The sequence below is a fragment of the Mastigoproctus giganteus genome, chromosome 8 (genome assembly GCF_048544385.1).
Source record: "Mastigoproctus giganteus isolate SK-2022 chromosome 8, ASM4854438v1, whole genome shotgun sequence".
Taxonomy (NCBI): Eukaryota; Metazoa; Arthropoda; class Arachnida; order Uropygi; family Thelyphonidae; genus Mastigoproctus; species Mastigoproctus giganteus.
In genome coordinates this window covers 86,519,548-86,544,194 of record NC_143582.1, presented here as the reverse complement: position 1 = coordinate 86,544,194, position 24,647 = coordinate 86,519,548, and the positions used below count along the sequence as shown (strand labels likewise).

Genomic DNA, 24,647 nt, shown 5'->3' with positions numbered 1-24,647 from the left:
TGTATGTTTACGTATATCCTTATCAATTAATCATTTAAGATTATAAATTTGTTGAACACTTAATAAAACTCTAATAGGTTTACGTTTTCTATACTTAGCCGTTCACTTTAAGTACAGAGTATGATATTTATTACTCTCCTTATTACTCCTATTATTTTTTAATTCTCTTTTCTCTCTCTCTCTCTCTATATATATGTGTGTATACATATTGTGTATATGTGTACCACACACACACACACACACACACACTGTATGGAAAAACTAAATAATTATTGCCAAATTTCTATTTGTCACATTTTAATTCAACTTGGTTTGAGTTGACAAATATTTTAAACAAGTCTAAATACAAATCTTCATTGGGCGCCTCCGTAGCCAGGTGGCAAGGAGCAGCAGTGCGAAGCACACGCTTCTTGATTAGACCGGCGTTCGAGCCCGTCATCACCAAATACGGAGGAAGCGGAAAGGCCAGAGAATGACCACCGCATATTCCCGGAGCAATATGGCCTTAGTTGCTAATGCTCCTAAAAACCAAATAATAATAACAACAAAACTTCATGAAATTTTTGAATCCGTTTACTGGGATTCTCTCTGTTACATGCGGTCGGACAGGGTGAAGACAGTAGTAAACTTTATGACTTGTGTGCAACACGCCTAAAAGTGCCTTACTTATTTGTCATAATGGCGCCTCCGTAGCCAGGTGGGAAGCAGCAGCAGTGCGTAGCACACGCTTCTTGATTAGACCGGGGTTCGAGCCCGTCACCACCAAATACGGAGGATGCGGAAAGGTCAGGGAATGACCACCGCATATCCCGGAGCAATATGGCCTTAGTTGCTAATGCTCCTAAAAACCAAATAACTAACTATTTGTCATAATTGTTAAACTCTTTCCAAAAAAGGGTGCGAGAATTATGTCGAACATATCAAACCCACTGTGAAAAATTTCTGGAGTAAAATGAGGATAGGTAACTAGGTATTTACTTACTCTTAAGTCGCCGTGTGGGGATTACTAACGATAAGACATTTTCAGCTTTACATCTCAAAAATTAACATGTAGGTTAGTGCAAAAGCATCATTTTAATGTAGCCATCTACCAAAGTAGTTAAATTAATTAATTTAATTGGGATCGTTTTGGTTATATCTCATATTGTGAATGCCTTCATGAGTTTCCATGGTATTGTACTACCTCGAATAAATAACACTTCACCAATGGAGAAGACTACTGTTATTTATTCTCAGTGGATACCACCACCCAGACGGCACCGTTTTGAAATATGGTATGGGATAAAGTTCTCGGTTATCCTCATACTATCCCTATTAGACTTAGAAAAGAGATAAAGATGTAGGAAGGTGATAGTAGGAGAGGTAGAGGAAGGAAATGCCGTAGAAGGAAGAAAGGGACAGTTGCTCCTTCAACTCACACTCAAAGCTCATATATTCCTCGAATAGGCAACGCTTCCCCAGTAGAGAAGACTGTTGTTACCTATTCGAGGAAACCCAGCTCCTTCAACTCACACACAAAGCTCATATATTTCTCGAATAGGCAACGCTTCCCCAGTAGAGAAGATTGTTGTTACCTATTCGAGGAAATTCAGTGGCCATCAGGCCCCCCCATAGGGCACCGTTTTCAAGCTTGTTGGCTTCTCTTCGTTGGGTGGGCAGGTACCCTGGTGTTGCAATAGTGACAACCCAGTTATGAAGTTATAACTTCACAATATGAGAGATGCCTTTTGGTGTGTAGTGATATAGACTCTACAGGAGTGGCCTACTTAATTTGTGATGCGATCTACTTTTTTCCTTCAAAATGTGCCGCGATCTACCATCTCAAAAATTACATTGCACAAGGTGCACAAATCGAGGGATGACTGTATATTTAAAATTCGTCGTGATCGACCGAAATTAAATCCGCGATCGACTCGTTGTCCACCCCTGATATAGACTATAAAATATTTAAGGGCAAAGGCCTCATGCTACGAGGTAGAATGACTAACATGTAGGTTAGTGCAAAAACATCATTCTAACTTCACTATTGCAACACCAGGGTACCTGCCCACCCACCGAAGAGAAGCCAACAAGCTTTGAAACGGTGCAGTCTGGGTGGTGGTATCCGCTGAGAATAAATAACAGTAGTCTTCTCCACTGGTGAAGTGTTATTTATTCGAAGTAGTACAATACCATGGAAACTCGTTGTGAAGGCATTCACAATATGAATATAACCAAAACGATGCCAATTTAATTAATTAATTTAACTACTTTGGTAGATGACTACGTTAAAATGATGCTTTTATACTAACCTACATGTTAGTCATTCTACCTCGTAGCATGAGGCCTTTGCCCTTAAATATTTTATAGTCTATCTCAAAAATTATAAATGCATCAGTACCGGAAAGGAGAGAAGTGTGTCCGCAGATACGTTAAATTTCTAAGATCGTCGATAATTATACGTATATATATATATATTTTTTTTTTTTTTTTTTAGATGGCCTTGAATGTCTGGGGGATACTGTTCAAATGTGTGCTATGTCATGCAGACGCCACCATCGGGTGAAGTACAGTACCTATATACGAGTATGTTGAGATGTGGCATTTTCTGTCATTCTGGTAAGTACGCAGTATGTTTGTTCTTGTTTTTTTTTGTTATTTGGTTTTTAAGAGCATTAGCAACTAAGGCCATATTGCTCTGGGAATATGCGGTGGTCATTCCCTGACTTTTTCCGCATCCTCCGTATTTGGTGGTTACGGGGTCGAACCCCGGTCTAATCAAGAAGCATGTGCTACGCAGTGCTGCTGCTCCTTCCCACCTGGCTACGGAGGCGCCACGCAGTATGAAAGATTTGTTAATTATAATGGTTACAAATATCGGTTAGAATCAAACTATATATTTATGGTGGTTCTTAACGATGAAGAATGAATATTTGGCGTTCTGTGTGAAGAGTCTGGTTTATTCGTGTAAGCAGCTGGGGAGGGGAGAGATAGAAATGGAACACATGTAGGAAATCGAGATTAGGGCAAGTTGGCCTACTCCATCTTAATATCCAAGTCTTTGTTTGCATTTGCTGTATTTCCAAGGCAGATTTTAATGTCAAAGTTTGGCTAACCAATGTGTTGCCAAAAGTGAAGACTTGTTTGGTAGGTAGAGAAGTATAAATTTGTGCGCTAAGAGGAACTCATGGAGCAAAATGCCCCTGTGGTCTTGCATCTGACTGTGCCAGAGCAGAGATTTGGCGTTAGCATCAGTGGTTTCAATATTATTTCTGTTTCCCAGGGTCTATTGAACTGAATAGATGCATTTCCACATGATGAATATGTGTGCGCTTGCGCCGTCAATGGGACCTGTGGAGGCCCCATTCACGGGGACTCGGTCCCCTGCTTACTGTGCTCACCAACCCCCGCGCAACTTTTTCTACGTAATATGTAGAGGTATGACGGAGTAAGTCATTTTTTTCTATGTCAAAGATTGATCAAATTGACCAGTTGATCAAAGAAAGTGTACCGTATTACAAGTGCGAACCCCAGGCCGTACTAGAGACCCCCAACCCACTGTCGAAACGCACTAAAATTGATATATAAAAGAAAATAGAAAGTGTAAGAAAAAACTATAAAAAGTAGTATTGTGTGAATGTTGAGTGAATGAAAGTTATTATTAATTGCATGTTCTATCTTAGCCTCTTCACCGGACAGACTAATGGCTATGCAGGCCCTCAGGGGCCTCGTGGTTATCCAAGCTGACACCATGCTGTAGCTTTTCCTAGCTGGCATGGTGTGGAATGCTGACACTGGTCATTAGGGTAACCCTCAGGCCAGTGTGGGACACAGCTGCAAAAAGCACGCTCCACGATAGGAATCTCTTTCCCTATGTTCTTTTATCTCTACCACTTGGGGATATTGACTCTCCTTACCACAATCCCCTTCCCCCCAACCTGTGTGGCCTCTATCCCCCTTTTGCCCAGTGGCTCACTGCATCATCCACTTTCAACTCCCACCCTCTGGACCAGGATAGTCATCCTTTACCGGGGATCCCCTTACTGTCTCCTCTTTTAAATCAGGCGAGTGCCTCAACTACTGTCCCCTTTGTTCTCTACCCCTTTTAACTAATTCCTCATTATTTCCTTTCCAATATATTTTTTTTTTTTTTTGGAATTTCCTTGGATTCCTAGGCTATCCCAGGATTCATCCCTCCAGAGCTTGCTTTCTTGTCTCCTAAGGTGTCCTGGCCCACCTCCCCGGGGTGGTGAAAGAAACTACGGGTGTTAGTGACTCTCCATCCAGGCCCCCAGACTAAGTGGCCAGACGAACAACACAACCCACATTAATACTTCACGAAACACTCACTAACACACACACACACTTGGCCTTATGCAGAGTATTGTATTCTACTCAGAGTAAGAACGTGGAGTTGGGGAAAACTCCCGGTGTCACCAGACAAAAAACACTATGTAACTATGATCGATATCTAATCACGAAATGACCTGTGTAATTATTTACCTGTGCATTTGTAATTCGCGGCATGCTCAAAGTCGAATAAATATAACTATGTAATTATTTACCTGCATTTACATAGATCACTTAGGAAAAGGCCTTTTGCTTAGGGTTCCAAAATATATGAGGAATATTGCTGCATCCGAAAGAGAAGGACTGGAATATTTACAAATATACAATATTCATTCATATACAAAAAACGTTAAAATGGAACATCAAATGTTAAACAGCAAACCACGTGTACAAGGTTGGTGAACGTTATGGAGGCAGTTGTCAATAATTAATTACATTTGTAGTGACGTAATTGCCTCGCTCTTTCTTCCACTGGCTCGAATAAATATCAATAGGAGGAAAACTTTTTTAATGTATAGAGAGATAATAATAATAATACAATACAGTACAATTTATTCATTAAAACATTTTGTTTACAATAAATAAAATTGTTAAGAAAACTAAATTTCTTTTATAATAATAAAATTAATTAAATTATTAATTTTTTAAATTATTTAATTATTATTTTTTTAATTATTTAGTTATTAATTAATTAAATTTCTTGTATAATTTAAATTATTATTATACATCATAATCATCATCGTCAGCCGTTTTCAATCCACTGCAGATGAAGGCCTCTCCAGCAACTTTCCAGTTCCTTCTGTTTTGTGCAATGGCCATCCATTTACAACCCACGAACTCGTGAATTTCATCTATCCATCTCCGTTGTCTTCCAGGTTTTCTTTTAGCTCCTCTTGGGTATCATTCTGTTATTTTCTTAGTCCATCTGTCATCATGCATTCGAGCTATGTGTCTTGCCCAAGTCCATTTCAGTTCTTTAGTTTTGAAAAGAATGTCCTTTATTTGTGTTTGTTGCTAATCCATGTATTTCTCTTCTTATCTAACAGTCTTGATTCGTAATATAATTCATTCCATTCTTCGCTGTGTAGTTTTCAGCTTTTCTTCCATTCTTTTGGTGAGTGCCTAAGTTTAACTTCCATAAATCATGGTGGGGATTGGTTCATTATTTTACATTTCACACAAATTGGGATATTGCTCCTCAGTATAATGTGAATATATTTACTGAATGCTATCCAACCGAAATTTATACTTCTCTTAACTTCCAGCCATTTATCATTATTACAGTTAATGACTTGTCTCAGATAAGTATATGAATCCACCTTTTCAATTTCTGCTCCTGCTATGATTATATCCCTTTCTGTGGCATACTTGTTCATCGTTACTTGTGTTTTAGCCACATTCATCTTTAGTCCAAAATCCTTACTAACTCTGCATAACTGATTAAGATTTTCCTCTAAATCTTTGGGGTCGTGACTTATGATCACAATGTCGTCTGGAAATCTTAAATGGTTTAGATACTCTTCATTCACATTGACTCCTTTCTGCGACCAGTCTAATCTTCTCAAGTGCAGCAGTAAACGACTTCGGAGATATTGTGTATCCTTGTCGAACTCCTTTCTCAATTTTAAATTTGCTACTGTCTTTGTATAGTCTAATTAAGGATGTAGCGTTCTCATATATTTCCTTCAAAATCATAATATATGGGATATCTATGCCTTGTTTTTCCAGTTCCCCAAACATTGCCTTATGCTATATGGAGTCAATTGCCTTTTCGTAATCCACAAATTCCAGGCACAGTGGTGTTTTATATTCATTTGCTTTCTCCATTAGCTGCGATATTACGTGAAGGCGATCCATAGTTGAGAATCTTGTCCTAAAGCCAGCTTCTTCTTTCGTTGGAATCGGTTGATTCTCATCAAGTATTCTTTCTAATCTATTAGTAATGACCCTTATGAACAACTTGTAGATATGGGACTAATTTTAACAACCCTTCAGTACCTTCATCTTCCCCCGGGGCTTTCTGATTCATCATTTTCTTCAAAGTATGTTCTACCTCGTTAGGAAGGATATTGGGTATGTTGTATGCGTTACTGATTTGCGATCCATCTTCCCCACTGCTGGCATCATTCCCTCACTCCTTATATTTTTCTTTATAGTAGTCTTTTGCTATCTGAATTATGCCTTCTCTGCTATTTTTAAGAACACCATCGCTATTCTTCAGTTTCAGTATCATTTGTATTTCTGTATTACTGCCCATGGCTGCTGATTTAAGTCCTTTGTTTTCCTTTAATGCTTGTTTTACTTCACTTGTGTTAAATCCCCTTATGTACTCTTAGTGTCTGTCTAATCGCTTTGCATAACTGAGTATACTCAATTTTGCTCTTGTCAGTGGTTATCTTTTTCTTTATTTGTCGTCTTCGGTTCATCATGATAAGTGTTTCTTGACTATTTTCTTCTTCTTTGGATTTCATTTTATCTATAGGTTTCTCGGGCTTTATCACTTCCAGAAAGTTGTTGTATTCCTCGTCGATATCTTGGTCGTGAACGGACTGCAGAAGCTCAAACTTATTCCAGTACATACTGCTTTTTCTTCTCTTCTCTTATCTCAAAGACCTTCGTATTATTTACTGGAGTGAGTTTTTTCCTTTCTTTTCTTACATCTATATCAAGTGTGCATCTTACCATTTTATGATCACTTCCAATATTTACCTTGTTCAGGACGGTAACATCAATCACCATATATCTTCTATTAATGAGGATGAAGTCGATTTCATTAGTTATTAATCAATTTGGCCTCTTCCATATTCACTTTCTTTTCACCCTTTTCATGAAAAAAGTGGTAATTTCTGACATTCTTCGAGATTCTGCAAATTTCCCAAGTCTTTCACCTCGTTCAATAAAATTGTAGTGTAGTGAATATTATTATTCACTACACTACTGTAGTGAATATTATTATTCATTCACTACACTACAATTTTATTAGAAGCCATTAAAATAAAACAAAATTTCGTAGTAATAGTATTTTCAAGATATAGTATAATCTGATTTATTGTCGTATATCAGGTTGATTGTCACTTCCTGTTTCGTTGGGAACGTAGGACTCATTCCTTTCTACCGATTGTCATTAGGAACTTCCCAATAAATTAGCGGTTTTCCGTATGTGGGATGACACCGGCCTGTCGAGTTTCAACTATTCTTAAATTTTGGACAGTGGTAGATTCGATAATTTCTGACTTCAGTTTAGTTAAACTTTCATATTAGATTACCTGAGCAACTATTAAATAAAAATAAATAAATTTTCTGTTTATACTCCAGGACGACCAAACGGTCAGAGGAGTTCACAAAAAAGACAGAATACAAGAAACAGCACCGTATTCAGTAGTCGCGGGCTTGAATCCCGGTATTCAAGGCACGTGTACTTATGCACCCGCGCGCCTGACCACTAGGCTACGGCGGCCTTAAAGACTAATGAAGTATAGAAATCGTTTCCATAGCCCAACTGATTTCATAAATTTAATATAGAGTTACAGATATGACGTACGGAGGAATTTCTTTGAATATTTTGCTATATTATATTCGGTTTCGTTCATGAAAAGATCGTACTATGATTTAACTTGTAGTTCCTGTTTTACTGTTAGGCTTAACGTAGAAATAATGGAAACACGTGGATTAGCTTTGTATTTTGTGATAAAAGGTTCTCAGAATTGCCTTTATGTTAAATTAATTTGAACTCTAGTGTCTCTAACCAGGTGTGGTAAATATTTGCATGTGCGCAACTAGCTCATGAAACTGTTTCTACGAACCACAGCAAGTCATTACGACGTTGGACATCAACAGTCGTAAGAAAAGCAAACAAGTCTATTTTTCCATCTGCTAAACCAACTAAACAGTGAGATTTTTGCTAAATGTATTTATAAATATTTCCTGACTTTCATTCATTTGTCTGCCTCCCACGACCTAAATTGATTGAACAAATAGTTTCAGTATACGTATACACGCCCGTTAACGGAGTGTTCAAAAGGTGACCTTGAAAGTGATCCGACTTTTGTTTACCGTAGAGTCATAGACTCTTATTATCCCAAGGTGGATTAACCCACTTTGTCTTCTGTGGAAACTCTACTCGAGTACATGAACAACAAGGAGGCGGTACTCTCGCTGACAAGATGATGCTTCGAAATTTACGTAGTATTCGCAGGAAGGTCAACCAAGGGAGAAAGTCAAGTTTGGTTGTTTTCTTTTTTCATAAAATATGTTCGAATTACATTTTGTATCAGTCTCACGCTTTAGTATATTTATCGATAAGAATATCAGACATACGATAAGAACAACAATATCCATTATTAAAAACGAACTACCGTGGAGACAGTTATTTGCTACTTTTTCGTTATGTGATGAAGTAAGACTGTCCCAAAGACTTATTTATTAGACAAACACTAAGTTTTAGAATTATAAGGAAAAGTGTACATTTTGCAAAGACGTATGACGAAGTATTAATTACGCACGAAATGTTTCACCAATCAGAGTAAGACGGACTATTTCTTGTGACCGCAAGAAGACAGGATAGTCCGGCTTCTTGTGTCAGTGCAGTTGTGAAACCCGTTTCTAAAGTGCATTTTATAGATTGACTTCGGAGTTGCCACTTCCCGAATCCGTGAATAAACAGTGTCGATTTCATCATCGTGCTTTCTGCAGTGCCCTCTACTGGCGAGGTGTGTCCTGTACTATACAAGGCCTAATAACCAAAACGTGTACCTGGTAGGTTGGAGGCCTTGAATCTTACTAAAAGAAAAAAGCGGTAGTTTTTATTATTATTTTTTTTTCTTTATGACGATTGCTGTTTGTAATGTTGCCCTGTTACAGGGTGCTGTCGTTGCGAAACGTGTGCGAATGTCGAATAACTGAATGCCGACCACCCTACTGCTTCTCTCTGTAATGCACCGATCGAGATAGCATTTCTGGGCTGCTGATGTTAATAATGGGCATCCGATAGTGGGTGGGGCGGGGCGTTATGATTAACCTAACGAGGGTGATGATCATTAAGATTATCATCGATTTAAAACACTTAATCCTCCATCTGTTTGGCCACCCACTGCAACGTAAACACGCCATCATTTTCGAAGCCAGAATGATCGCCGCTCGCATTAAAAACTTACCAGGCTGATGGGCTAAACGCTATCACTCTCGCGCTAATACTTCTCACGCGCACAAAAGCAGGAAGCTGACAGATCTATTTCCTTTCTCCTAATCAACAGCGCGAATGTAGAACGGAGCAGCCCCGATCTACATTCAAATCAAGCAACCCGCTGCATCAACCTTTTCTGGTCTCGCACAAGAGTTCTTTGTTCGTTGCCATATCTGCTCGTGCCCCGAGCCATTCCCTTCACATAATGTATCAGTTGGCGTCGAACGCTGGCGGCCTTGTTACTGTTTAGTGTACCAGTACCGCGACCGGCAGGCGGCCGATAGCTACGTGCCACAGTGTCGTCACCTGCCCCTACGTTTTATTCCCTTTCTCCCTTCCAGGTGGAATCGACTGTCCCAGCTGGCAAGGAAGTCGTGCGGTGTGTGATCAAGCCTGGAGTGCAGTTAAAAAGATGTGCTGACTTGATGGTGCTCTGCCGACCATCTAAGCCTTGTTAATCAGCGATCACCTTACAGTGGAGAGTATGCTATTGTGACGTAATCGAGTAATTGTTTCAGCTCAACCAACGAGCGAAAGGTTTGTTACTGTCAGTGAGGATTGTAGCTGTATCATTAGCCTTTACGTATCAAGTAAGTAGAGTTTAATAACCTTTTTTTTTTTTCCTTTTCTATTAACTTTATAAGTATGAACTGTGGCGCAGGTGGTATGCGATAGAGAGCTAATATAAAGGCTTTATTACGTGTCGTTAAGCCTCGTTCTACGAATTAACCTTACCTTCTCCAACTGCAACGTGCGCAACAATGTCAAGTAGTGGATTGCATTTATCTGACACATAAGCGTCCTTGATTTTTTATTCGCGTTTTTTTTAAGCGACGCGTGCGCTTGCACGTGTACTTTTCTTTCTCGCCGCGCGCGTGCTTAACACGCACGCGTTGTTTGTTTCACATTACGAAGAGCTTAGTGGATACGAGATTAAATGTTGGAATGTCACGATTGTTAATGCGTGTCTCGATAGTAATTTAATTAATACACGGGTTAATTATTATTTATTTTTTCTGTTCGTCGTAACCCGCATTTACGGTAAGCGTAAACTTATCAGTGACCGTACTTCGAGTCTTAATTACTGACGAAGCCTAATTCGTAGAAATCGTTTACAATAAGCGCGGATTTGATATCGCAACAACTACTATTTGAGTGTTATCGGAAAACATGGCAGTGAGGACAAAGTCCATCCGTTAGCGCGACCTTAGAAAAGAGAAAGAGATGGAGGGGAAGAAGGGGAAAGGCACGTATCGTCAATGCAGGATTGTTGGCTTGGCAACCAGGAGCACGGCAAGAGTATCAGAGTGGGCAGAGTAACAAAAATAAAATGAGAGTACCTGCGGTACTGGCAAGCAGCCATGCCTCGCTACCCAGCGATACCATCGGTGCAACCGAATTGACAGTCGCGTAGTCACACACTGTGAAGGGAATGTGACCTTTTTCGTACGTGTAAATGTAGTTTTTTTTTGTCTCACTTCATCTGTGACTGCGCTGTTTACACGATCGCTTATTGAAAGACGATGGAGAGTTGTCAAGGGTTTGCTTCGCTTGTTGATCTGAAGTTCCAGCACAGGACGCGGAAATGTGCATCTTTCTGCAGACTTCGTACACCTCCATTCCCCCCCCCCCGCTATGCCTTCACACTACCAGTTGAATACGCTATCTGTATGGGGCAATATTTAGTTTATTTTAAATAAACACGAGCGTTGGTTTCGTGATCGGAGAGCGGTAGTCGGCACACGGGAAGGGAGAGATATTAATTTTGTAATAAATAGTTGGGGTTACGTAAAAAGGTCATAAAAAATAGGCGCGGATGACAGACACGTGGCTGACAATCTGAATGGATTAAAGCGACAGGCTTTGATCGTTATGAAAAAAAAAAAATGTTCGAATAATGCAGGCTTACTTTATCGGGATGTGTAAAAGTGTTGCAACATTGTTTCCCCTCCCTGTTAAAAATAATAAATAAAAAACACACTTGTGCCTAAATGCGCTTTATTTTCAGTAGGCTTGTTTTAAGCCCTCGATATATTTTAAATGGGAGAAAATGCATCCAAGTAGGAACCATGGTTAAGAAGCACAGAAATGAAGCAGTAAGATTTAACAAAAGAAAGAATTCTGACAATTTGTCCCAGATATCTTAAATTATGAACGCGACACTGGTGTAATGCTGTCCTCTTTGTAACGCCCATACTGCTCTAATTACTCCTTTATTGTACTGAGCATCCCATGTTTCCCACGCCTTTCTACCCCAAGAATTCTGAAAAACCATTAAAATTTATATTTTCCGCATTGGAGCGAAGGAATTTATAGCTTTATGGAATTCCGTAAAAGTTGGAAATCGTGCGAGGGCCCATTAAAATAAAACGAAATAGATTGTGTACAAAACAACAGTTTAAGCCCCCAAGAATATTCTGTATATGAAAGTACCAAAATACGTGAAGTTGCCAATAAAAAACCAGGAAAGTATGCACTCTATCGAGGAAATCTATCGGAAAAATCTGATGTCGCTTGGAAGATGGAATCCTCTTTTGTTATTTGGACTGCTTTCAGCGCTTTAACACGTATGAAAAGTTAATTACTTCCACTAATGCCAGTTTGTTGAGTTCCACGTACGTATAGCAGGGAGTGATCACAATGGCATAAAATGGGTAGTATTCGAGGAAATTTCAGTGATCAGAAGGTAAGGTCAGGGCTTTAATTACAGGAAGTAGGAATATGAGCTGTATTAAGTGGAGTTATTATGTTATTTGGTACTAATGCATTACGGGAAGTGTTTTAAAAGTTTATCCTGAAGTATTCGTTCCAGTTGAGAAGTACCGCAAAAGAGAGATGCTAGAATGGATGACAAGAGAGTTAAAGGAATAAAAGAAAAAGCACGGGACAGTTTCAAGCTATAGCGTGACACTGCTTCAGACAATAGCTGAGAACGAGGAGTCAAGAAATTCGATATGCTGGTAAAATCACCAGTCCAAATGGCAGCCGTGTTGAAAAAGCATTTTGCAGATATCTTTTCTATTGAAACCACATGGCGAGAGAGTCTAAAGCCACAAGGACAGAGGGTGTACATCCAGGCATACTAAAAAAGGCGACAGTTGAGTGTATCCAACCATTAATGAAGTATTATTAGATTCAGTTATCGCTCCCTTGGACTGGAGAATGCCAATGTCTTCCCGATCCTCAAGAAAGGAGGTAAAGAATTGATGACCACTTATTGACCATAATTGGCCAATAATTGGCCATCATTGTATTACGAACTTTGTGGGGCGAGTAAGATTATGGTTAAAGAGGCAGTGCAGGACCATCTCGACAACAATGAAATCATAAATGTTCTCAGCATGGGTTAATGATGGAGAGATATTGCCCTATCAATCTGTCAAATTGTCATGACAAGGTTATAACTTTATCGGATACAAAAATACAATTGACATTATATATCAGAAATTTTTAGTAAGGCTTTTAATTCTTTTCCTCATAAGAGGTTATTGTATAAATTAGAGCAAGTCAGGAGAACGGAGAAGCTCTATCAGTGGATTAGGGATTGGTTGAAGGACAGGAGACAGAGTGGTCATAAATGGGAATTTTTCATAGTGGACTGAAGAAACAAGTGCCGTCCTAGAGGGATCAAAGCCCGGACCTCTCTTGTTTCTTGTCTCTCTATGGTATTGCTGAGGGAATACTGGGGAAGTTGTCAGTTTGTTGACGAGTTAAAGCTTGGAGGGTGGTTAATGATCGCAACAAGGGTATGGTTCTTCAGAAGGATTTCGACTGACTGCAAGTATGGTCTGAAAAATGGTAACTAAAGTATTGGGGGAACAAACTCAGGAGCAGTTTATAGATTAAGTCAGAAGAATTGAAGGATGTACTGAATGAAAAAGACTCGGCGATTGCGATGCAGAAATACGTGGTTCAATATGTAGTGTAAACAAGCGGCAAGAAGAGTATGTGTTGTTCTATGATTTGTTGGAATTAGTAAAGAGAGAGAGAGATCGTGATCGTTATCCCTCTCTAGAAGACGATGATGATGAGACTACATTTGGAATATTGTGTCCAGATTTGGAGGCCGCGTCTAAAGAAAGATTTGGTTACGGCTGCTAAGCATTACCTCTGTGAGGAACGGCTTAGGTGTCCGAAGAGCTTGGGAATTAATTTAGGGGAGATTTGTTTAACTTGTGTAAAGGCCTGAGTGGGATTAGTAAAAAGAATAAGGGCGGAACGGTCTCCCTGGTAAGTGAGATAAACCAGAAGGTGCAAAATAAACAGCAGATCTTATATTTAAAGTTCTACCTCCGGGCAGCGTGTTGTGGAACGTTGGAATAATTGCTAGTTAGGGTGACCGAGGCGGAGAGTTAGGCAAAATTCAACCAAGGATTGGGCAGTCGCTTTTTTTTTTTTTTTTTTTTTTACGATGGGAATAATATGGGATTTCTTTCCCGGCAGTTACCTCTCATCACTATGCCGTTTTGATACTAATATATTTATGTATCTGTTGTGTCAGTGCGTGCACGTTTGATATAGTGTGGTGTACCACGTGGCCAGCATGTAACTGTGTGGGTTATCTAGGTACGCGGTGCAATCTGGTTTGTACCTTACACCTTGTGATAACTGTGAGCATGCTGTTTTGATTTCGAAACTTAATTTCTGTGTCCTTAAAAGTGTTGGAAGGTAATAACGGATTAGGTAAGCGCCGATAGTCCGATCCACGATCTAACAATCAGCTTATGATTGTTAGCTCCAGGAGTTGTTTTCGAATCGCCTGGGCCTGTTTATAAAGGCCGAGGCGATTTCGTTCTAAGTTTGACGTGTGGATGTTTGCAAAGGTGATCGGCGATCGACAAACCTGACCCACGTTGGACGTGAAGAACTGTCATGTGATTGTAATCGGCTCTTGTGGAGATTCCCTTTCCTCCGCTATCTTTTCCACGAATGTTGTAATCCTCTTATCACTGTGAACTGTGCACCGTGCATCTTTAAGTGGCTTTTGCAATCTAATCGATGTTATTTTATATGTTTGTGTGTGGACAGAGTAACTAAAATTATCTTTTGTGTACCGCAACATTTCTACGTGACAAAAGAGAAAATATGTTGACAAACTTAACTCGATTTCACAGCCGTGGAAGGCGACTTTTTCCGGTATCACTCTGCAAGCTGTTGTTTACTTAATGTAATTTTTATAAGTTTGAGCAAGTCTTGTAGACGGTCACTTCAGTAGGTACGAAGCAACCAGATCTCGATACACGAGGGCACCTAAATGTTTGAGAAATTTTTATAACTTAGATTTTTTTTTCTCCTTTTTAAAAAGACGTTTAGTGGGAACCTAATTTTTTAAACGACTTACAAAAGGTCCACTTTGTTCTCATGATTACGTTATGAGAACAAACACTGCTCGAAATAGAAAATTTTAACTACCAGAAAGCCAATACTTGCCAATAAAAATGAGATTTAATATGTATAGAATAAACGTTCATCCAACATATGCAAACATGATATACCTGTGTCGTTTTGGTTTTCTTACGTCACAATTAATTTCGACTGTGCTCAAACTTGTAATCAGCAGTGACTATGGTAACATTTTGAAACACATTTTTGGAAAGTTTAATAACCCGTACACTTTGAACTTAATTTTAAACTGAACTTATCAATTATAATAGCATTGCGGTCAGATTTTAGCCCTGTGAACAAAACAAATTGGTTTTTACTGGTGTCAAAAGGACTAAATCGTGCCGTTGTTGATATATTTAAATTCTTTCTAGACCTAAATTGTTTTAAGCTTTATCTATTTAAAATTTTATACTTGTAATTTTGTGGCGCGGCATATCCCGAAGTTTGAGGCATCTTCTTGTGGGAGAGTAGGGATACTAATAGTGGATGAAATGCCGACCGATTAATGCCAAGTAAATAATAAAATAAATAGTAACTCGGAATGGCATGCTTAACTTTGCATAGAATTTTTGAGTATTCTTTGCATAGTGTTGATTTACTGAAATTGGAGATTTATTCTCCAACTTCAGTAAATCGACACACACACACCTCTAGAAGATTTTCCTTTGTAATTCACTTCTCTAGAATTAACTTTTATAATTATGTTCCTCTGCCTTCTGTCACTTATTTCTTACCAGTCACACCATGCTTTTGAGGCCGCTTTTGATGCAACGCTGGAATAACTCGACTTATAAGCCAGAATTTATCATAAGTGATTCCTTAGGCTTGCTGTATTCGTAATATTTGTTGGAGAATCGGTTCCTCGCGAGTATTGCAGTCTTTTCATTAAAGGTCTGGGCTCAAGCCTCGTGATTTCCTGAGGAATTTTATGGACTTCTTTCATACTATGGCGGAGTTAGTCTGTCTCAGAAGAAAATTGCACAATTTCTTCTCCCCGGAAATTCAGCTTTCTCATTCACACAAACCGACAATATACGCTGAAATCTTGTATCTTTAGTTGCTTTGGCGCAAAAATAAATACTAGTAATCATATTTGGTCACGGAGTGGTCTGACACAAATCTGTAACTTTTCTACACGGAATTTAGTATTCCTTAAGTTGGCTTTTACCAACTCTCTCCGGCTGTTTCACATCGCCTCCAGGTAAAAAATTTTTACCATAGGACGACTTCGATTATTAACATGGAAAGGCCGTGCTCCTGTATAGAGAGGGTTTCAAAATCCTTTCTTTCACGCAAGCAGCCTGACCTTTCCTTACTAGGTTTCTTGCTGGAACTGATTGGTCTCTACATCAATCACCACTCCATCCTTCTAATCTAGGATCACTCGGTTTATACTACCAAATCCTCTGTTTCAAAACTAAGATTTACTGCCGGGATGTCTGCTGATGTGATTTCATAAATTTATCAAATTGACTTCCGTCAGAGATCAACTTGGAAACTAGTCATTTCAGGAACTACATTTAAATCTGTTGGGACATAAGTTGCCAGTAACTGCAAGACTAAGCCCTCTGGAGATATATTAAACGGATGAGGAAGGTAAAGAAGAAAATTCCAACGTAAGTTCAAGTGTTTACTCTGAAACTCCCATCGCATCTACATTGGAAAAGCAAAAAGTGATTGACACGCCAGGATGTCTTGTACTGACTGAATGTCAGAGACGATCTTTTGTCAAATAACTATTTACAGTCATCACATTGAAGTTGGATAAACTTGAAACCTTTCAATTGTTGGAAAGAGGCAAACATTTTGCCCATTTATAGAAATAAGAGGCCAAAAATCAGATCCAAGAAACCGCTACCCACATTTCTCTCATTTGTAATGTTGCTAAACTGATTGAAAACGCATTCTTGAAAAAAGAAAAAAAAAAAAAAAAAACTGTCTCTGTCCTGCACCATCCGTTTCCATTCAGCAGCATGCATGGCTTCTCGTTAAAAATACAGCACCCATCAGCCTTACTTTTACACTGAGATATATATAAATAAATATTTTTTTTTTTTTTTTTTTTTTTTTAACTACCTCAGAGTTCCACAGTGGTCATTGATGATTACTCCTCTGAGGTTTCATCTGTGAACTCAGATGACGTAGTCATCTCCTTTCATCACCTGTTTAAGCAGTGTGAGCTTTCACCCACTTTGCATGTCTTGCTTTTCTCGGATGATTTAAAGATTTTAGGACTACCGAGACTCCGTCATATGAAGCAAAACTGCAGACTTCGTCCTTTGTATTGGATAAAGCGAAGTACCAACGAACAGAAATATCTTATAAAGTGAAATATGCAGTTTTTATCCTCAAGGCAACTCCCAGTCAATAGTAATGCTCCTTATATTTGCAAAATACGCATCAAGGTCATCACATCCCAAGCAAGCAGTTGAAGAGACCATTCACAAAGCTTTAATTGTCATGCATAAGCAACTGGTTCTGCTAGTTGTCGACTCTCCAAAAGTGTTTGTCCAGTCAGTTTTCAGCAATTTTGAAAGAGATTTGTGCAGTTATGCTACAAGAAACGCATTGAATGTTAACAGCTGAGATTATCCTCATCTGTGGTAAAAAAATAAGGTTTGACCTTCCTTGAAGTAACTGTATATAAGGTGTAGCGTAATTTTCCCAACGTCTCGGATAATCCGAACCACACCTTTTTGTGATTTACACCTCCATTTAATAATACCCTAGCACCTTGCATTCCCTATAATCATTTCAAAATTAAGGACTCAATCCATTCGAGGTTCATCACACAAGGCTGTGTAATCCTCTAATTTTATAATCCTATAATCCAGTACGATTCAATTCGGGTTTTAGTTAGTTAGTTTTATTTATTTATTTATTTTATTATTTTATTTTTTTTTTTGAAATCTGTTTTTTACCATACTTACATTTCGATTTTTATTTTTTGAGTCGCTGTTTATCTTGTCTGCAAACATTAAAAGATAACTGTGATATTTCTTCATATTTTATTTATTTTTTCATGTTCAGATTAATAAAACTTTATATTCAAAAATTCAGACATCACTGACAATAAATTCTTTTCTTGTTCCATTCGTACCAAACAGCGGGAACTTTTTATTCCACAGACGATAACAAATTACAGACTGTGGGAAGGTTTTGTCAAGAGTTCGTCTTTGGTTGTTTTCGTCTGGCAACAAATGTAACTGACCTTTTAACTGTTGCATTTGATGGTGAATTTGATAACATGAACGTGTGAAAAATTTGAACGAGTTTTAATGTTTGATAACTATGTCTTTAATACAGTGCAAGATGTCATTTTGAACTTTGATTTTATCACATGGAGCTACGTCTTTAAGATGAGCAATGAAGAAATACTGTATGTGAAGTTTTTAATTGGAGAACACTGAATGGCAATTTTGTTTCTTAGGTTAAAGCATTTTCGTTCTAAGAAATCTTGGTCTAAATTGAACTCGAGACTGCACAAGCATGATAAGCCTCTATAGCATGGTTTCACCATCTCAAATGTTATAGAGCCATATAACCCGGATTATTCGAGCTATATGGATTTCTTTCCCGAAACGCAGGTTTCTCATCCCACAAGCCTGGCAAACAGCCGAACACTAATACATGCTGTTTACAGCCACAAATATGCTGATCCCTCATAAATTTAAATTCCTTGGTGTTTATTCTAAAACCAGCGAGCCAAACGGACTCAAACAGGTACAAGTAGAGAATCCACAAAATACAGCATTATTCCTGTATTGTGTCTTGTAAATTCCTCTAACTTATGTGACCGTTCAAATTGAAAAATAGGTGAAAATCCGATGGTGCCAGATCTGGTAAATATGGGGGGGGGGGGATCCAAAATTCAAAGCCGCGCCCTGCAGTGCACCATGGCAATGACAGACTTGTGAGTAGGTGGACTTGGCGCATCATGGCCTTAGTCGCCCATACGCCATAAAAACCGAAATCAAATAAAAACATTTTAAAAAAATAAAATAAAAAACTTGTGAGCAGGCGCGCTGCCCTGGTGGATCGCGGAGATGGAGGAATCCCCTGGCGCCGTTTGGCATCAATATACTTTGTATTTTACACTTGTCCTCCCTGGTGAAACATGACTCTTTTCGGAGTTTTCTTCTCCGTTTGTCTTTGATGTTTTCACGCAAACGCCCCACATGGTCTGCGAAATATGCCATTGTCACTATTTGCCATTTCTGATGGTAATCTACTATCAGTGCTCCATCAGCATTCCAAAAACGATATCATCACCTTTCCAACAGAAGAAATCGACTTTGCTTTCTTTGGAGGGGAAAAATTGATTAGACTGCTCCTTGTCTCTGGCTGAAAGTGATGGAACCATGAATGAAACCCACGTTTCATCCATGGTCACAAAAACTTTGCAAGGAAATTTTCTGTATATGCTTGAAAACGATGCAAATGTTTGTTTGACTTGACAACTCTTGTGCGTTTTTGATTTGCCGTCAATAACTTTGGGACCCATCGTGTCGGCACCTTTTCATAGCGACACCCTCTATTATTATGTGGGACACACGTTAAGATGAAATACTTGAGACGCTGGCATTGCACTGAACTATCACTCATCACCAGATCGTGCACATTGTCAACGACTTCTGGAGTAATGGTCGTTGCAGGTCTTCCACAGCGCGGGTCATCTTCCCGGCTCTTCCTCCCTCATTAAAATTATGCTACCCACTTCTTGAAAAGGCCCGGATTCGAACATCAATGACGTGTGGAATTTTTATGGGCCTTTTCACAACGTGGCCGAGTTAGTCGGTCTCAGGCGAGGACAGCATGGTTTTTCATCCAGAGAGCACACGCAATTTACAGACATGTATACAGAGCAACACTGACTTAGCCAGATTTCAGGACCTTATAACAAGCAGCGTTGTAACCATATTCTCTTGAATTTCCTTTGACGTTAGCCCCTTTTTTGTAAATATTGGATGACTGCACTGTGGCTGATTTATTCCACCTTTCCTCATTCACACAGCTTTGTTGACTTCGGGACCTGTAATTAAAAAAAATAAATTATTGAAACTGCATGATATTTGGTGGGTCCCTTTGTGGAGTGTTATTCATTAAGTACAGAAATTTTTAACACTGTAACATTATCCTTTCATACTCATGATACGAAATTTTCAAACGTCCCTCGTATGTAGTTCGTTAAATTAGATGAAGTGGACAAGAATTGTGCAATAAATTCAGCAACCATGAGGTAACAACTCCCTTACCATTGATATTAATAAGAAAATAAACTCTCGGGGTGTACTTACATAATGAGTTTGCTAAATAGTTAGCAAGGCTGTTTGTAAATGTTACCGTGGCCTAGATCTGGTCAAGGTAATGACTTGGCAGAATATCCAACCAGTTGTATGCCCTTATTATACTCGCGATTTTGCAATCGTGAATTTGAAATATTTGCCTTGCACTGTTATCATTTCTTGAACATTGAAATGATATATCCTAAATATATTCACTGAAACAGGACACCACTCTAATTCTTCCCATATCATCACCTTAATGTTTGACAAATTGCACACGAAGCCATAACAAGGTGAGGTCTCCCAAGTCCGTCGTACTTGGCTTTACTCGTTTGGATGTTATGTTTTACGTTTTATGTTATGTTATCCATTTGATAATCTAAGAACTGTAGACTATATTTCAGACGAAATAAGAATGGTAAAACGGTTTGTAATATTTAGGGTTGGGATTTCAGAGTTGCACGCCAGTGTTCTCAGTGATGGAATCAAGCATTTAAAGACATACAGAAAAGTAACCTACCTTGATTTCGCTGAGATGGGCTTATAAAAATAAAGAAAAAAAAAAAAAAGTCTTATTGTTTTTAATGCAGTCCTTTCAATCTTGCTGATTTTGAGATGTGGTCAGCTTACATAGAAAATTGGAGGTTTCTTCAGATTATTTATTCTTAGCATAGTTCGAAGGGTGGTTTTGTGAACCCAGAACTCCCAAGAGTTCCTCTGATGCCATAGAAAACAAAGGTGAATATTTTTTTTTCAGCAGATTAGGTGAACCAAAAATTGCCGGGGTTTTTTTTTTTTTTTTGATTCTTTATCTTAGGGCTCCACCGATGAATCCACGTTCTGGCATCAGTCATCGTCTTAAAACGAATATCTTAGAAGTTGCTTCAGAAATCTGACATATTCAATATCGGCTAAAGATGAACAGCCTTTATATATGTGGAGATTATCTTACATAATGTAAGGATCAATTTAAGATGTATTTAGTAAAACTTCTGTTGTTCTTGTATGTATATATGTCAGTCAGTTCGAGGGCCATTCTCGATTAATTCTCTTCTTATTTTTTTAATTCATTGTCACTTAGCCTAAAACATGTTCTGCGAAAATATGGATCAGACTTTAACTGGCACGATGATGCAAAGGGCCAAATTATTCTGCATTTTCCAAAAGGAAAGGGGGGAAAAAATCTCCCTAATATTCTTATATTCAAAAAGTGTCTATCAAATTCTTCCTTAAATAATGCCAAACTTTGCTGTTCTGATTCTCTTGGAGGCAACTTTTTCGAATGTTCCACGACACATACCCGAAGGTAAGTTTCAGACCGTACTTGCAGTCTGTACAAATCTTTCTGAAGCAGGATAGCCTGTTTATGATCGGTAACCACCCTCTCAACATTATTTTATTTATTTTTAACTGTGTCTTTTGACTACTCCTCCATCCAGTGATGGCCCTCGCGGGGTAGCACAATTGGTAGGATCGCCGTCCTCTCCACACCGGGTGGAAAAGACCCGAGTTCGAATCCCGTTGATGACGAAAGGAGTTATGGGCCTTTTTCACAACGTGGATTAGTCGGTCTCAGGCGAGGGTAACGTGGTTTTTCGTCCAGCAAACAGAAAATCGTCCTCAGAACACACGCAATTTACAGACAATATACACAGAGCAACATGGCCTTAGTCGCCAATGCTCCTAAAACTCAATAACAATCACTGATGACTCTTCCGTGATAAACTTTAGGCAATAACGTCCAATGAGGAACCGCGTTCAAAAGCATTACTAAAACCTAGACATGTAACGTTAAAGTTGCCTCATGGCGTTAGTTGTCTTGGTGCAAAATCCGAACGATAACTAGCCTGGAAGAAGTTTGAACAAAGTAACTCCTTTTTCTAATTTCAAAAGGATCATTGTTTAGAGTAGAAGCCTTTGATGCTCTTTCCATCCTGGTCTACCTTTATATTTTGAACTGCCTGGGAGGAACCCAATCATCTAATGCCAACCATCAGCTTGTTCACTGGAAAGATGGAAACATTTGTCATACGTATTTCTCGAAAAAATAAAACAAGAACTGATTCTTTCATCAGGCAATGTAGGTTTAGAGAAATGTATAGGGTGTGTGTGTGTGTGCCGTAGCCCAGTGTTCAAGCACGAAGGTATAGAAGTACACGAATGACCGTGCTTCAAGCCCAGGCCCAGTGACTTCTACATACGGTCATATTCTTGTGAACTCCGCTGACCTTTGTGGTCAACCGAAGTATAAACCGAAAATTCGTTAACATAATAAATAAATAAATTTTCTGTTTTTGTCAAAGTCTTTCCAGTACGCTGTTTGGGAAAAATAAATTCAGATATCTAAGGCGGAAAGTTGAAAGTTGGAAGTGTTTCTAAAGCTGATTTTAGTTTCTTTCTTGTTGGTTCTTAAGACATATTTTTGACTACATGTGTCCCCCTGTGGTCAATGCAGTTAGTAGTTGTTGCGATATGTTTTTATTCGGAGAGACGATAGTATATTTCTATTTTGTAATGCCTAGTGTGGCAAACAAAATGTACATCGTGGGAGCGTTATTCAAACGCTGATTTAGACTTATCATCATCCAGTACTGCAACTCATACACACGCTGTTAGTATGTGGGAGGTGCAGATGCCTAGACCATTGATGCATAAAAGATGATGGGGTTAACACACATTAAGAGACATTGGACAGGGAGTATGCATAAAATTGATTTTTCATCACAGAAGTAATGTTGAAAGGTAAAGTTTGTTTGAGAAAGACAATTGCCCATGTCATTTTTTTCTTCAGAGTGGTTGCTATCTTTATAGACAAACGCAAGAGAAACGTACTAACTGTGTGGTACTACACTCAGGGAAGTGGAAAGTGAAAAATACCTGGGGATAATTTCGTAGTAAAATATGTAGTTTGCTGAGCAGTGCAGAGGGGCTGCCAGGGCAAGGTCATGGAGTCTTGTCAATGATATATAGGAATTTTGCTAGCAGGGACAGGGAGGTGGTTATCCCGTTATTCAAGGTAATGGTCAGGCTACAACTGTGTACAGGTCTGGAGGCCTCATTTTAGGAATCATGTAGAGTTGCTAGGACGAGTACAAAGAAGGGCAACGAGACTGGTGAGGGGAACAAAGGGGTGCTCTTACCAAGAAAGGCTTAGGTTCTGCAAATTGCAGTGCCTGGAGAGTAGGCACCTGCGAGTTGATCTGATTGAGGTGTATAAGACCTTGAATGGGTTGAGCAAGCTGAATGCTGATGGGATTTTCCCTCTTGTTCAGGTTAAGAACCCGAGGGAGCACAGCTTAAAATTGAGGGAAGACCGTTGTAGAATAGATGTGCGGAAATTTGCCTTTAGCCAGAGGGTAGTTGATTGGTGGAAAAGACTTCCAGCTTTTGTTGTGGAAGTTGATAGCCTAAATAAATTTAAGGCTGAGCTGGAGAGGCATTTGGAACGAATGGAGGGGTGAACCGGGAGGGTTTTTTTTTTTTTTTTTTTGCCGATGCTGCATAAGCTTGCTTTCTTGCATCGTATGCCTCTACTAATGCTATAAAAACCTGAAATCTGCTTTGCCGTAGAGTGCTGCTCTCGGTTGTTTGTTGTTGTAGTAGGGTTTTAGTTACATCAGCGACATATTGCTCCGCCTATGTTTTGTAGTTTTCTGTTTGCTGGACAAAAAACCCGAGTTTCCGGGAGAAAAAGCCATGCTACCCTCGCCTGTGACGAACTCACTCAACCACGTTGTGAAAAAGCCTCACGTCATCGACGGGACTCGAACTCTGGTCTTTTCCACCCGGTGTGGGGATCACGGTGATTCTTTTTTTTTCTTTTTTTTTTATGTAAATCCCAAACACGAGAGTATTAGAACCTATAGTACTTAATACCGTGCTTGGGTTGGAGGTTGAGAAGACAAAAGAAGATATTTGTTGACATTGGACTTGAACTTCTGTAGACTGTAATTTTCAGGAAATACGTATGAAGGAAGGTTGTTCCAGAAAACGGCAGATGAATGACTAAACGAGGAAGATGAAAAGTTGGTTCTGTGAGTTTGAAGTTGGACAGTAAATGGATGTTGGCTGGTGGCGGCACGTGTTTGGACCGTTTTGAAAGAGACAGCGAGAATTATAGAAGCCAATTCAAAAAACAGTGCCCATGGAAGTATCTGTAGAAGAGGCATTCAGCAGAAACAGTACGTCTATGAGAGAGCGAGTGGAGAGATTCTGTTAGATATGAATCATTAATTAACGTAACTGCCCTCTTCTGAATGGAATCAAGAAGCCTGAGACAGGTTTTGGGGGCACCACCCCAGATGTGGGAACAATATTCCATGGCAGGGCGGATTTGCGATTTATACAGAGTGAGCAGCTGTTTGGAAGAAAAGTAACGCCGAGAGCGAAAGACAAAACCAAGTTTTTTAGATGCGGAGGAAGCAATATTTGTAATGTGCTTGTGCCAAGAGAGATTAGAATTCAGG

General features: G+C 39.1%; 1 protein-coding gene across 1 annotated transcript in view; it reads left to right on the top strand.

The window, feature by feature from the left end:
- Nucleotides 1-9,963: 9,963 nt before the first annotated feature.
- Nucleotides 9,964-24,647, top strand: part of LOC150081696 (zinc finger MIZ domain-containing protein 1-like) — an 811,610-nt gene continuing 796,926 nt past the window's right edge. The window contains exon 1 of the mRNA XM_090378811.1: nt 9,964-10,101. The gene's annotated coding sequence lies outside the window, so the exon portion shown is untranslated. The remainder of the gene's footprint in view (nt 10,102-24,647) is intronic.